At 46.5% G+C, this 11243-nt stretch overlaps 1 non-coding gene and 3 pseudogenes across 1 annotated transcript; all 4 read right to left on the bottom strand.

The window, feature by feature from the left end:
• Positions 1 to 2258: 2258 nt before the first annotated feature.
• Positions 2259 to 2328, bottom strand: LOC142685998 (U2 spliceosomal RNA; annotated as a pseudogene).
• Positions 2329 to 3612: 1284 nt separating this feature from the next.
• On the bottom strand, positions 3613 to 3810 carry LOC142685964 (U2 spliceosomal RNA). The gene has a single exon (XR_012855376.1). It is a non-coding gene; the product is annotated as a U2 spliceosomal RNA (small nuclear RNA).
• A 1293-nt stretch (positions 3811 to 5103) lies between these two features.
• Positions 5104 to 5245, bottom strand: LOC142685988 (U2 spliceosomal RNA; annotated as a pseudogene).
• Positions 5246 to 6525: 1280 nt separating this feature from the next.
• On the bottom strand, positions 6526 to 6738 carry LOC142685951 (U2 spliceosomal RNA; annotated as a pseudogene).
• Positions 6739 to 11243: the final 4505 nt, after the last annotated feature.

Raw genomic sequence — 11243 nt, 5'->3', positions numbered from 1 at the left:
GGTGACAGGGGTTGGGGACGGGGGGGTGGGGAGGGCCGGGCGAGGGAGGGTGGGAAGGGTAGGGCGAGGGAGGGCCGGGAGAGGGGGGGGAGGGACTGTCGTCTTCTTACCATCCTTCTTTTTCCCGGTCTTCTGTGCCGCTGGAGCTCTGGCTGGGGCGGGGTTCCCTCTGGCTGGAGCTTTCGCTGCTACAGTTGCCCAGGATCGATCCCTCTTCGGGCAGTCCTTGTAAGAGTGGGCTGCTTGTCCGCAGAGGTTGCACATTGTCCGTTTCGGGCAGTCTTTGGTCTCGTGTCCTGTTACCCGGCAGTTCTTGCAGGCGTCCTCCTTGCAGTCCTTCACCGAATGACCCTTCTTGCTGCATCTCCTGCAGATCTGCGGCATGTCCGGGTAATAGATGAGGCCGTAGGAGTTGCCCAGCGAGAATGACTGGGGCAGGTGCTGGAGGCCGTCTTCCGCGCTCGAATCCTTGTTCAGTCGGACGATTACCGACCACTTGCCAGTCCAGAAGCCGAGTCCGTTCAGGATGTGGGTGGGTTCCCTCACCACTGTGCAGAACCGCTTCAGGAGCGTGGTGATGTCTTTGCCGGGGGTGTGTGGGTTCCGCATTGAGACCGTCACCCGCCTTTCCTCTCTTTGGACAGGGCAGTTGCCCACAAAGCGAGAGAAAGGGGATTCAGGCCTCGCCGCTTTCACCATCTCCCAGTACCTTCTGCAGATGTTGATCGAAGCGAAGGTCACGAAGAACATCCCGGTCATGAAGGCCTGGATACTGATGGTCTCCGGCTTAGCGAAGCCCTGATCCAGGAGCATCTTCTGGCAGAACACTTCTTCCGTCATGTCCGGCACTCTCCCGTCCACCTCCTTGAGCTTCAGGGCCACCGTCTGCTTCATCCAGGGCTCCAGGGTTGGAGCAGCCTGGTTCGGCTTCCTGGTGGCCTGTTGGCTTGAGGAGGCTTCAGGAGGAGATGTCCTGGCCTGGGCCGGCTCACCTGGTCCATCAGCCTTCTCCTTCTGGGTGGCAGGGTTGCTGGTTGAGGCCATGGCTTCTTCCAGCTGTTCCTGTCGCTTGGGGAGGATCTTCGATAGCTCTTTCCCGAAGGGGGCGGAGCTATGCAAATCTTCTCCTTGCTGGCCGAGGTTCTTCCACGAAATTTCTTCCGCAGCGGTTCCTCGTCGAGCTTCTTCTTCTGCGGCCGAGCTTCTTCGAAGATCCCCTTCAGCAGCGGCTCTTCTCCGAAGTTCTCCTTCTTCTTCCCGGCAGCGATCTCCCGGAGCTTCTTCCTCGATGGCGGCTTCTCCCTTCTGGATCGTCGTCTTCGCTGGTTCTTCTCCGCAGTTCGTCGCCGGCTTCGTCTGGAACGCTCTTGGATCGCTAAGCTAGTGTTTATAGCCCCCAGTGGTTCTCCGAGCTATCTATCCTTACAAGGACTGATAAGAACAGATTTTTTTTTTTATTGAAAGCCCGAGCCGTGCTTTCTATCACCCAAGTGCATAAAAAGTGCAGAGGTGCCACACAAAAAGTGCACAAGGATGCGGTCTATCGCAGCCCTTCTCTTAAAAGAGAGAGGCCCCGCATAACCATTCCCTGACCCTCCAAACCATAGGCCTAGAGGATCAAGGATCGATGGTCCCCCCTCGCCGAAGCTTAGGGAGACCCAAACACACTCCTAGGCTTCTACCTGGGCTGCCACCCCAGTGTCCACCCAGGAGCCTGCATCCTAGTTGCACCTCCCCTCCGAAGAAGGGAGGCCGGGTTGCAGGGGAAAAAGGAACCAGAAGGCCACACATTTTCCCCCTAGACCTCAGGAGGGTCCCAAAAGGGCACCGCATCCCAAAATCCTTGTGACAAACGTGACAAACACACAGTGAAAAACAAAATTAAATAAGTGGATGTGCGCTGTGATACAGCCTGGACATCCGCCAGGTATATAAAAATTCCTCATCTCCCAGCCAGAAGGCCGGGAGAATAAAGGTGTGTGCTTAAAAGTGTGAAAGAAGAGTGCGTGCAAGTGTGCCTTCACTCAGTGGGATCCCACCCCCAGTGAGTTAAGGCACCCCAGGGTCACCAGCCCTGGGGCACATAGCAACTCGGGCTTTCAAACTACCCGACCTCCTGACCTCGATCCGGCGGTCGCCTGGTCACCTACAAATGGTACCTTTAAACCAAATGCGTACACCAGAGCGATGACCGTTGTGGTTCCCTGCCCTCACCTCGGCGTTCTGTCATCCCCCTACGATGGCCCACGTACCACCGGCAGGGATGATTACTAACCTCAGCTTGAGCAGGTACTACACTTGATCTTAGCCAAAAGGCCGAGAAGCGATAACCCGAATGGGCCTGGCGTTGACCGAGCCTGCCTAATACTGCTGTTCACCCCTTGCAGCGATTCAGCCTACTTCTAGGCAATTCCATGGGGCCCTGCAGGCTCACACACATTTACAGCTACTAAGCGGGAGGTGAATAAAGGCCGGAGAGGAAGCTACACAGGATTTGCTTCTTTTGCTTGCACCACAATGCAGTGCTGAAAGAGGAGGAATCTACATAAAAACGCCTTCTTGGCAACGCCCAAATGCCCTCCTGCCGTGCAAATACTGGCAGCAGCAGCAGCAGTAAGTGCATGCCCACAGCCACCCCTTGTTCCTTCACAACTTGTATTAGCTTTAATCCAGTCCAGTGCTGCCTGCTGAGCAGCACTGACCAACACTGCCTGGGCCCAGGCTTTTATCTATCTCTGAGGCCCCATTATGATGTCAGAAAGCTGGCTCTGGAATCCTGAGGGCTCCACTATGACACGTGCAAAGTTCCGTCTGAACTTTATATAAGACGGTGAGGCTCAGTCAGTCACTCAGTGTTGCCTGAGAGGGCAACACTGCAACAGCCGGCCGCCAGGCTGTCTTTTTTTTGCACATTTATTTGCCTCCAGGAGGCCACAAGAGGGAGACAAGGGACTGCAAAATGGAAAATAAGCATCCACCAACTTTACAGACAACTTCTCCTTGCTCCTACAACCTCCATCCTTGCACAGTTTGTTATTCTTCCAGGTAACAAAGTAACAAATCCAAATTGCTGCTCTCTTTGTAGGCAAGCAAGGGTTTGTTGCAACTGCAATTCTTACTTCTTCTTGAAATGTAGGGACGACAGTACATTCCATCACATCCATCTAGTGTACACAGGTAGGTCCATTGTGGCGGGTAGGCGGCTGGCTGCTTTAATGGCTGTTTGCTGTTCCCCTACTCCACTCCACTCCACTATTTGACTGTGGTGCTGCATCAATCAGTGGCTGGCTCAGGTGCAGCTCTTTAACTTACCTAGGAGGGAGGGCGGAGAGAAGACAAGGAAGGTGAATGAGCTGTTCCAATGTGAAATGCCGGAAACACAGAAACACAGAAGACACACACACACACACACACACACACACAACAAGAGGTGGCAATGTATTAATTAATTGCATTTAATAAATGAGCTCATTATCACACATGACTGTACAAATGCATTGTCCAACAGGTGTTGAAATAATGGGATTAAAAGGGGAGATCCCATCAGAAAGACAAAAACAATAGCAAACACAAATAGCACTTTTGGAATCTGATTTTAGTCAACACATAAGGGAAGGGTGCACCGGTCCTGGAAATACTGCAATACCAGGTCAATGCGTGGAGTGGACAGAGCAAGCTCTATTTCCATCTCCCTGTTCTAAAAATCCATTTAATATATGGTCCCCAGATAGGGGACGTATCAGATATTAAACTGATAAGAACAGATTTTTTTTTTTTTTTTTTTTTTTTTTTTTTTATATCAGAAGAATTTTGCAAAACATGAACAACAGATAAGAACAAAGAACATCAAAGTCCTGACATCAGAAACATTTAAATCATGTCACCAAGCCTTTTCTAACCGCGCAAACAGCAAGCATCTCCAATAGTTCCTGCTTCAGGGGTTTACCATCCCATTCATTCTTGACCTCTTCCACCAACCAAGGTGGTATTTTATATGTTTCCATAAAACGGAAAAATTGTTTTGTCAAATGCGTCTCTATTATTCCACGCAAAACCTCTACATCCGCCTTCTTCCGTAAATTAATCGACTCTCTTATTATATCCTCTCTTTCTTCACTTTCTTCTTTAGATATTTTAACTTTCCCAATTTTCCTTTTTTCAGCAATTTTACCTTTGCCCACATCAGTATCTTTAATACCTCCTCCTCCACTATTCTCCACTTTTTCCGTTACTGGAGAAACCTCTTCAATATTCGGTTTACTTTTCTCCCTGCTTGCTCCACTCTCTTGTTGCACTCCTCTTCTATGTCTCTTTGGACATATCCTGAAGACATGCCCACCCTCTCCACACATGTTACAAATCTTTTCCTCTTTGCAGTCTTGATAGTCGTGGCCTTCATGCAAACATTTTGTACACACAATCTTTTGACATTCTGCTGTATTGTGCCCATATTTCTTACAGTTCCTGCAAAAAATGTCCATTCCAGAAAAGAACAAATCTCCAGTTGTGTTTCCAATTTTAAAGCGAGCTGGTGGGGTTACCATTTTTCCTGAAGTTCTGTCCAGTTTCATTGAACAAAAAAATCTCCATTTTCCGGTCCAGAAGCCAAATTCATTCAGAACTTTGCCTTTCTCCACAACTTTCTCGCAATACTTCCCTAGGAATATACTAATATCCTCCTCTTCAACATATGGCGAGTACATCTTGACGGTCACAAGACGCTGCCACACAGAAAAGTGTGGTACCAACACCACACCTTCCAACTTTGGATCTTCACGTGACTTCAACAAGTTTACCGAAAACTTCAAATACGTTTCTTCATTGATGAACGTGACGTCATAGACACCTCTCTGTGGGTAGTCCATTACCGCCAGTATGTCCTCCTTGCTCAGCCGAAACAGTCCCAGCAACAAATCTTCGCTCAGGAAACGCAGGTCTTTCTTGGTCCTTTCCAGTTCCGTCACCGTAAAACGAACAGCATTCCTGGTCCTCATATATTCCGGTATGGCCTCCATTCTGATGGTTTTCAGGATAGACCTTCAACACCGAGGTGTCAGGTGGGTGATCGCTCCTCGTTGCCCTGGACTAATCCTCCTCCCCAATAGCAGCAGAGGGGTGAAGTCTCTTGTGAAAGAGACGATCCCCCCAGGCCAAGGAAAAGGGTACCAGGGCACCTCCTGACCAAGAAACAAGGCAATACCCTAAAGCACTACACTTGATCTTAGCCAAAAGGCCGAGAAGCGATAACCCGAATGGGCCTGGCGTTGACCGAGCCTGCCTAATACTGCTGTTCACCCCTTGCAGCGATTCAGCCTACTTCTAGGCAATTCCATGGGGCCCTGCAGGCTCACACACATTTACAGCTACTAAGCGGGAGGTGAATAAAGGCCGGAGAGGAAGCTACACAGGATTTGCTTCTTTTGCTTGCACCACAATGCAGTGCTGAAAGAGGAGGAATCTACATAAAAACGCCTTCTTGGCAACGCCCAAATGCCCTCCTGCCGTGCAAATACTGGCAGCAGCAGCAGCAGTAAGTGCATGCCCACAGCCACCCCTTGTTCCTTCACAACTTGTATTAGCTTTAATCCAGTCCAGTGCTGCCTGCTGAGCAGCACTGACCAACACTGCCTGGGCCCAGGCTTTTATCTATCTCTGAGGCCCCATTATGATGTCAGAAAGCTGGCTCTGGAATCCTGAGGGCTCCACTATGACACGTGCAAAGTTCCGTCTGAACTTTATATAAGACGGTGAGGCTCAGTCAGTCACTCAGTGTTGCCTGAGAGGGCAACACTGCAACAGCCGGCCGCCAGGCTGTCTTTTTTTTGCACATTTATTTGCCTCCAGGAGGCCACAAGAGGGAGACAAGGGACTGCAAAATGGAAAATAAGCATCCACCAACTTTACAGACAACTTCTCCTTGCTCCTACAACCTCCATCCTTGCACAGTTTGTTATTCTTCCAGGTAACAAAGTAACAAATCCAAATTGCTGCTCTCTTTGTAGGCAAGCAAGGGTTTGTTGCAACTGCAATTCTTACTTCTTCTTGAAATGTAGGGACGACAGTACATTCCATCACATCCATCTAGTGTACACAGGTAGGTCCATTGTGGCGGGTAGGCGGCTGGCTGCTTTAATGGCTGTTTGCTGTTCCCCTACTCCACTCCACTCCACTATTTGACTGTGGTGCTGCATCAATCAGTGGCTGGCTCAGGTGCAGCTCTTTAACTTACCTAGGAGGGAGGGCGGAGAGAAGACAAGGAAGGTGAATGAGCTGTTCCAATGTGAAATGCCGGAAACACAGAAACACAGAAGACACACACACACACACACACACACAACAAGAGGTGGCAATGTATTAATTAATTGCATTTAATAAATGAGCTCATTATCACACATGACTGTACAAATGCATTGTCCAACAGGTGTTGAAATAATGGGATTAAAAGGGGAGATCCCATCAGAAAGACAAAAACAATAGCAAACACAAATAGCACTTTTGGAATCTGATTTTAGTCAACACATAAGGGAAGGGTGCACCGGTCCTGGAAATACTGCAATACCAGGTCAATGCGTGGAGTGGACAGAGCAAGCTCTATTTCCATCTCCCTGTTCTAAAAATCCATTTAATATATGGTCCCCAGATAGGGGACGTATCAGATATTAAACTGATAAGAACAGATTTTTTTTCAGTTGGCTACCCCTTTGCAGGGGTGTCAATGATTTATTGATAAAAAAAAATTCAATTTTACAATAAAATACTTTTTGGTTACATAGATAGATAAAAAAATTTTTTACATTGTAACAATAGTAAAATCAAATTTCCTTAAAATTTATGTAGGGGGACATGGGGCAAATCTTTATTTATTTGGAGTTCCAGTCAGTCACAAACCATTTATTTAGAAGGGTGGCATTCCTTTTTTTGTCTAATAAAAAATAAATATACATCTCACTAAAACAAAGACCTAAAACATCATCAACCGATAAAACGTCGTGCTTAAAAAGGAGGATGTTCCTGGCCTTCCATAGAGCTTCTTTGGCGCAATTCATCGTCTTCCATGCAATTATTTTCTGATTCGCGGTTGGGCATCCAAAAAGTCCATATAAAATATCCTCATAGTTTAAGTCCTTTAGGTCTGCCATCTTCACCAAAAGAGGGAATATTTTTTTCCAAAATTCTTTTGCAAAGTCACATGTCCAAAAAATATGTCTTATCGTCTCCTCGGCCTGGCAGCCTTCCCTCGGGCAGACGGCAGACCTCGCGAATCCTCTTCTGTACTGGAATGCCCGGCATGGAAGACATTGATGAACGCAGCTCCAGGCCAGGTCCATCTGTGTATTAAAAAGATAAAACACATTAATCATTTTGAAAATAAAAGCACATCGTTGTGTATTAAAATTCTCTACATTGCTGACCGTCTCGCTCTCTCTCAGGTCTTTTATTAGTTTTTTGCTATTCTTGAGTTCATTCACGGTCTTCCCTTTTAAATTGAAGAGAGCCACTATTTTTTCTAAAATTACGTAGTTAGCTGGTAATTTAAAAGCGTATGGTGAGGATAAAATTATGTTAAACCAACCAAACCTCCGCATAAAAAACCCAGTATTAAAACGTAAAAAGTAAGACCAATAGTGCTCTTTAAAAAGGGAATTAAAACAGAAACTAAAGAACTTAATTAAAAGAAACCTATTAAAATCAGGAAAATCTTTGCCACCCTTTGGTTTGGACTTTATTACCGTTTCTCGTTTCAATTTCTCCATCCTGGAACTCCAAAAGAAGGTAAAACATGCTTTTGTTATTTTTCGTAATAAAACTGTTGGGGGAGGGAACACCATGCTTGTATATAAAAGAAGGGGTAAAATGACCATTTTTATGATTAAAATTTTTCCCTCCATGGTGAGTTTCCTCATATTCCACATACAAATTTTATTGTTTACCTTCTGCGCCACCATGTCCCAACTTATAAAACCATTGTCGTGCTCACTGAAGGAGATACCTAAAACTTTAATAGTATCTGACACAGGAACGGGTACGTCTCTAAAAACCATGCTTCCTATTCTTAAAATATTACTTTTGCTGAAATTTATTCTAAAACCAGAAGCACAGCAATAAAACTCAATTTGTTTTAGGGCTTTCTGAAGCGACAGGGTGTCCCTACAAAGTATCGCCACATCATCCATGTACCCCACTGCTTTAGCCTCTATGCCGCCTCCCCCCGGCAGGGGGACTCCACGTATTTGTTTATCACGGCGTATTGCGCATAGCAGAGGCTCTAGTGCACATATGAAAAGCAGTGGGGACAAGGGACACCCCTGCTTCACCCCAGAGTTTAAAAGAACGTCCTGTGTCTTAAAACCATTTACTAAAATTTTGCTTGTGCAATCTTTATAAAAGGCTTTAATAGATAGTAAAAAACCTTCAGGTATACCCATCCGCTCTAAAACCTTAAAAAGATAAAAGTGCGATACTCGGTCGAAAGCTTTTTGAAAATCTATGGATAAAATGGCTAATTTTCCGTTTCTAGATTTTGTGTCTTCAATCGCATCTTTTATTAAATTAATATTATCCCAGATGCTGCGGCCTGGCACCCCACATACCTGGTTAGAGTGTATGATGTGGGGTACTATGGCTTTTAAACGGTTTGCGCATAGTTTTGCCATTATTTTGTAGTCACTATTCAGAAGGGTTATTGGTCTCCAATTCTCTAAAACTGCGATGTCACCTTTCTTGTATAGCAAGGAGACCTCACCCTTCCGCCAGGACTTAGGCAGCATCTTGGAATGAAAGACTTCGGTAAAAAGGTTTAAGAGATCATCTTTTAAAATGTCGTAAAATTTGACATAAAACTCGCTGGGTATACCGTCCGGGCCAGGAACTTTACCTGCTTTAAAACTCTTCACTGTCTCTAAAATCTCCTGCTCCGACAGTTCCTGCAATAAAAAATTCTGGGAGACAGGGTCTAAAACAGTGGTAATCTCCTTCAGCGAGTCACGCATAAAATCACGATCCACAGTTTTCACATTAAAAAGGTCAGTATAAAACTCATGAACTTTACTTAAAAGACCCTGTATATCCGACACCCCATCAATATTTTTAAGAATAGCTTTTTTATTGTTCATTTTCTTAAAAAAGTACCTGGAGCAGGTCTCGTTCTCTTCCACGTGCTGTACTTTAGAACGAAATATAATTTCTTTACCTTTCTGCTCCAGGCACTGAGCTATCTCTTTTTTTAAGTTGGCGATGTCGTCTTTTACCTCTATCTCGTGCGCTCTCATCTTGTACAGGGTCTGTAGGCGGGTGTTGAGAATTTTAAAAAAAGCTTGCTTCTCTCTGGCTTTCGCCACGCTTTTTTTAATAAAAAATTCTTTTATTTTCCTTTTCATTTTCTCCCACCATGTGGTGATGGGAGCCCGCGTGTCTCTCACCCGCCTACTCTCTTTGTAAAATTCAATAAAATCTGTAAAAACCTGTGGATCATCTAAAAGGGAAACATTTAACTTCCAGGACTTTTTACTAATAACGTTATTAAAATCACGCTTTACATAAAATGATAAAAGCTTGTGATCAGAAAACACATTGGTTAAAACTTCACATTTAAAAGGCAGTAGATTCTCATTACAAAATATAAAATCTATCCTGGAGCTACAGGTGGCGTTGCTCCAGGTAACGCCGGCTTCCTCTGGACTGCTCCTGTTACATTCTTTATAAACGTCTTTTAACTTAAAATCACCCACCATATCTTTGAGCAGTCCAGAGGTCTTGTCATAGTTTCTGCTTGTAGCGCTGGTAAGCCGGCGTTCCCCTCTCAGGATACAATTAAAATCACCTGCGAGGATAAAAGGCTCAGTCGTGTTAATAAAAAGAGGTAAAATCGCTAACATTTCTGCTCTTTCATTTTTGTCTGGTGAGCCGTAAAAATTTAAAAACTGCCATTTCACACCGTCAATAAAAGCCTTAACCAATAAAATACGTCCTGGAAGAATCTCTTGGATAAAATCGATTAAAACGTTTCCCTTAAAAAGAATGGCGACCCCTGCTGATCTGGACTCGTTAGATCCAGACCAGACTGATGGACCATACTTCCAATCCTCTTGGTATTTATGGTACTTCATCGTATGGGGAATGCCGCACTCCTGCAGGAAAAAAACAGAGGCTGCCAGGCCAGCTAAAAAGCTGAAGAGAGCAACCCTTCTAACTTTGGACTTGGCGCCCCTCACGTTGAGGGAGATTCCCTTTACTTCTGACATTGTGGAGATTAAAATAACGTCTTGATTTTAAAATAATAAATATTCGTGGAACTTAAAATCAGACATTTCCTCCACCAGCATTACCAGAACTCTCGTTTGCGCTCATATCCCCACCCTCGTCCGAATCGCCTGCAAAGAGGGACGAAAAGGGAGAGGAACTACCTTCACTGAGAGCCGTGCCAGCAACTCTTATCTCGTACAAGGGGAGCCCACTCTCGCTTAGCGTCACCTGGGTCTCCACTGGGTGACCACGTAGGTCCATTTCGGGTGGGTCCCCCAAGGGCCCCGCCTCTCCCCCCAGGCTCTGTTGACGCCGTCTTAGAGGGGGAGGTTGCGCACACGGCGGGGTGTCCGGTATCTGGGAGGGAACAGTGCCCACCCTCCTCACCAGGTCAGGCGAGGAGGTGGTCCTAGGAGGAGCCTCACTTTTCTTCACGTATGTGTCCATCTGCTCCTCCCCTGATTCCCTCCTACCAGCACGCTCCTGTTTTCCCTTTTTTCGGGGACCCACCGCTACCCAGTTCTCCTGCTCGGAGTCAGACTCCTGAGACCCAGGTACAGGAGCAGGCCCGGCACCCACTGGACAACCAGCCCTCTGGGATGCCACAGTATCATTGGTGGCCTGCTCCTTTTCCGCCTTCCGCTTAGCTTGCCTTTTGTCATTGGCGCTGGGCTCCTTCCTTTCTCCAGAGGTTGCTGGCTGCGAGGCACCTGCTTTGGCTCCATTACTCCGCACCACTGAAGCCCAGGTGCCTCGCTGCTCCTTCGCGGCCCCGGCATGCTCCTCTCCCCGGGGGTGGGACTGGTCCGCTGGTGGAGCACGTGGGGGCGCCTCGGGTTGCTCATTTTCTTCGCCTCGGTACCTATGGGGACAAGAATAGTACAAATGACCAGTTTTTTGGCAAAAATTACATTTTTTCTCTTGTGAGCACTCTCTCATATTGTGCTCTTTGCTTCCACAGTTTCTACAGGTGACATCGCAGTTAAAACTGGTATGTCCAT

Source organism: Rhinoderma darwinii (assembly GCF_050947455.1).
Source record: "Rhinoderma darwinii isolate aRhiDar2 chromosome 5 unlocalized genomic scaffold, aRhiDar2.hap1 SUPER_5_unloc_16, whole genome shotgun sequence".
Classification (NCBI taxonomy): domain Eukaryota; kingdom Metazoa; phylum Chordata; class Amphibia; order Anura; family Rhinodermatidae; genus Rhinoderma; species Rhinoderma darwinii.
Note: the sequence above shows the minus strand (reverse complement) of the source record. Positions and strands in the feature narration are given on the sequence as shown.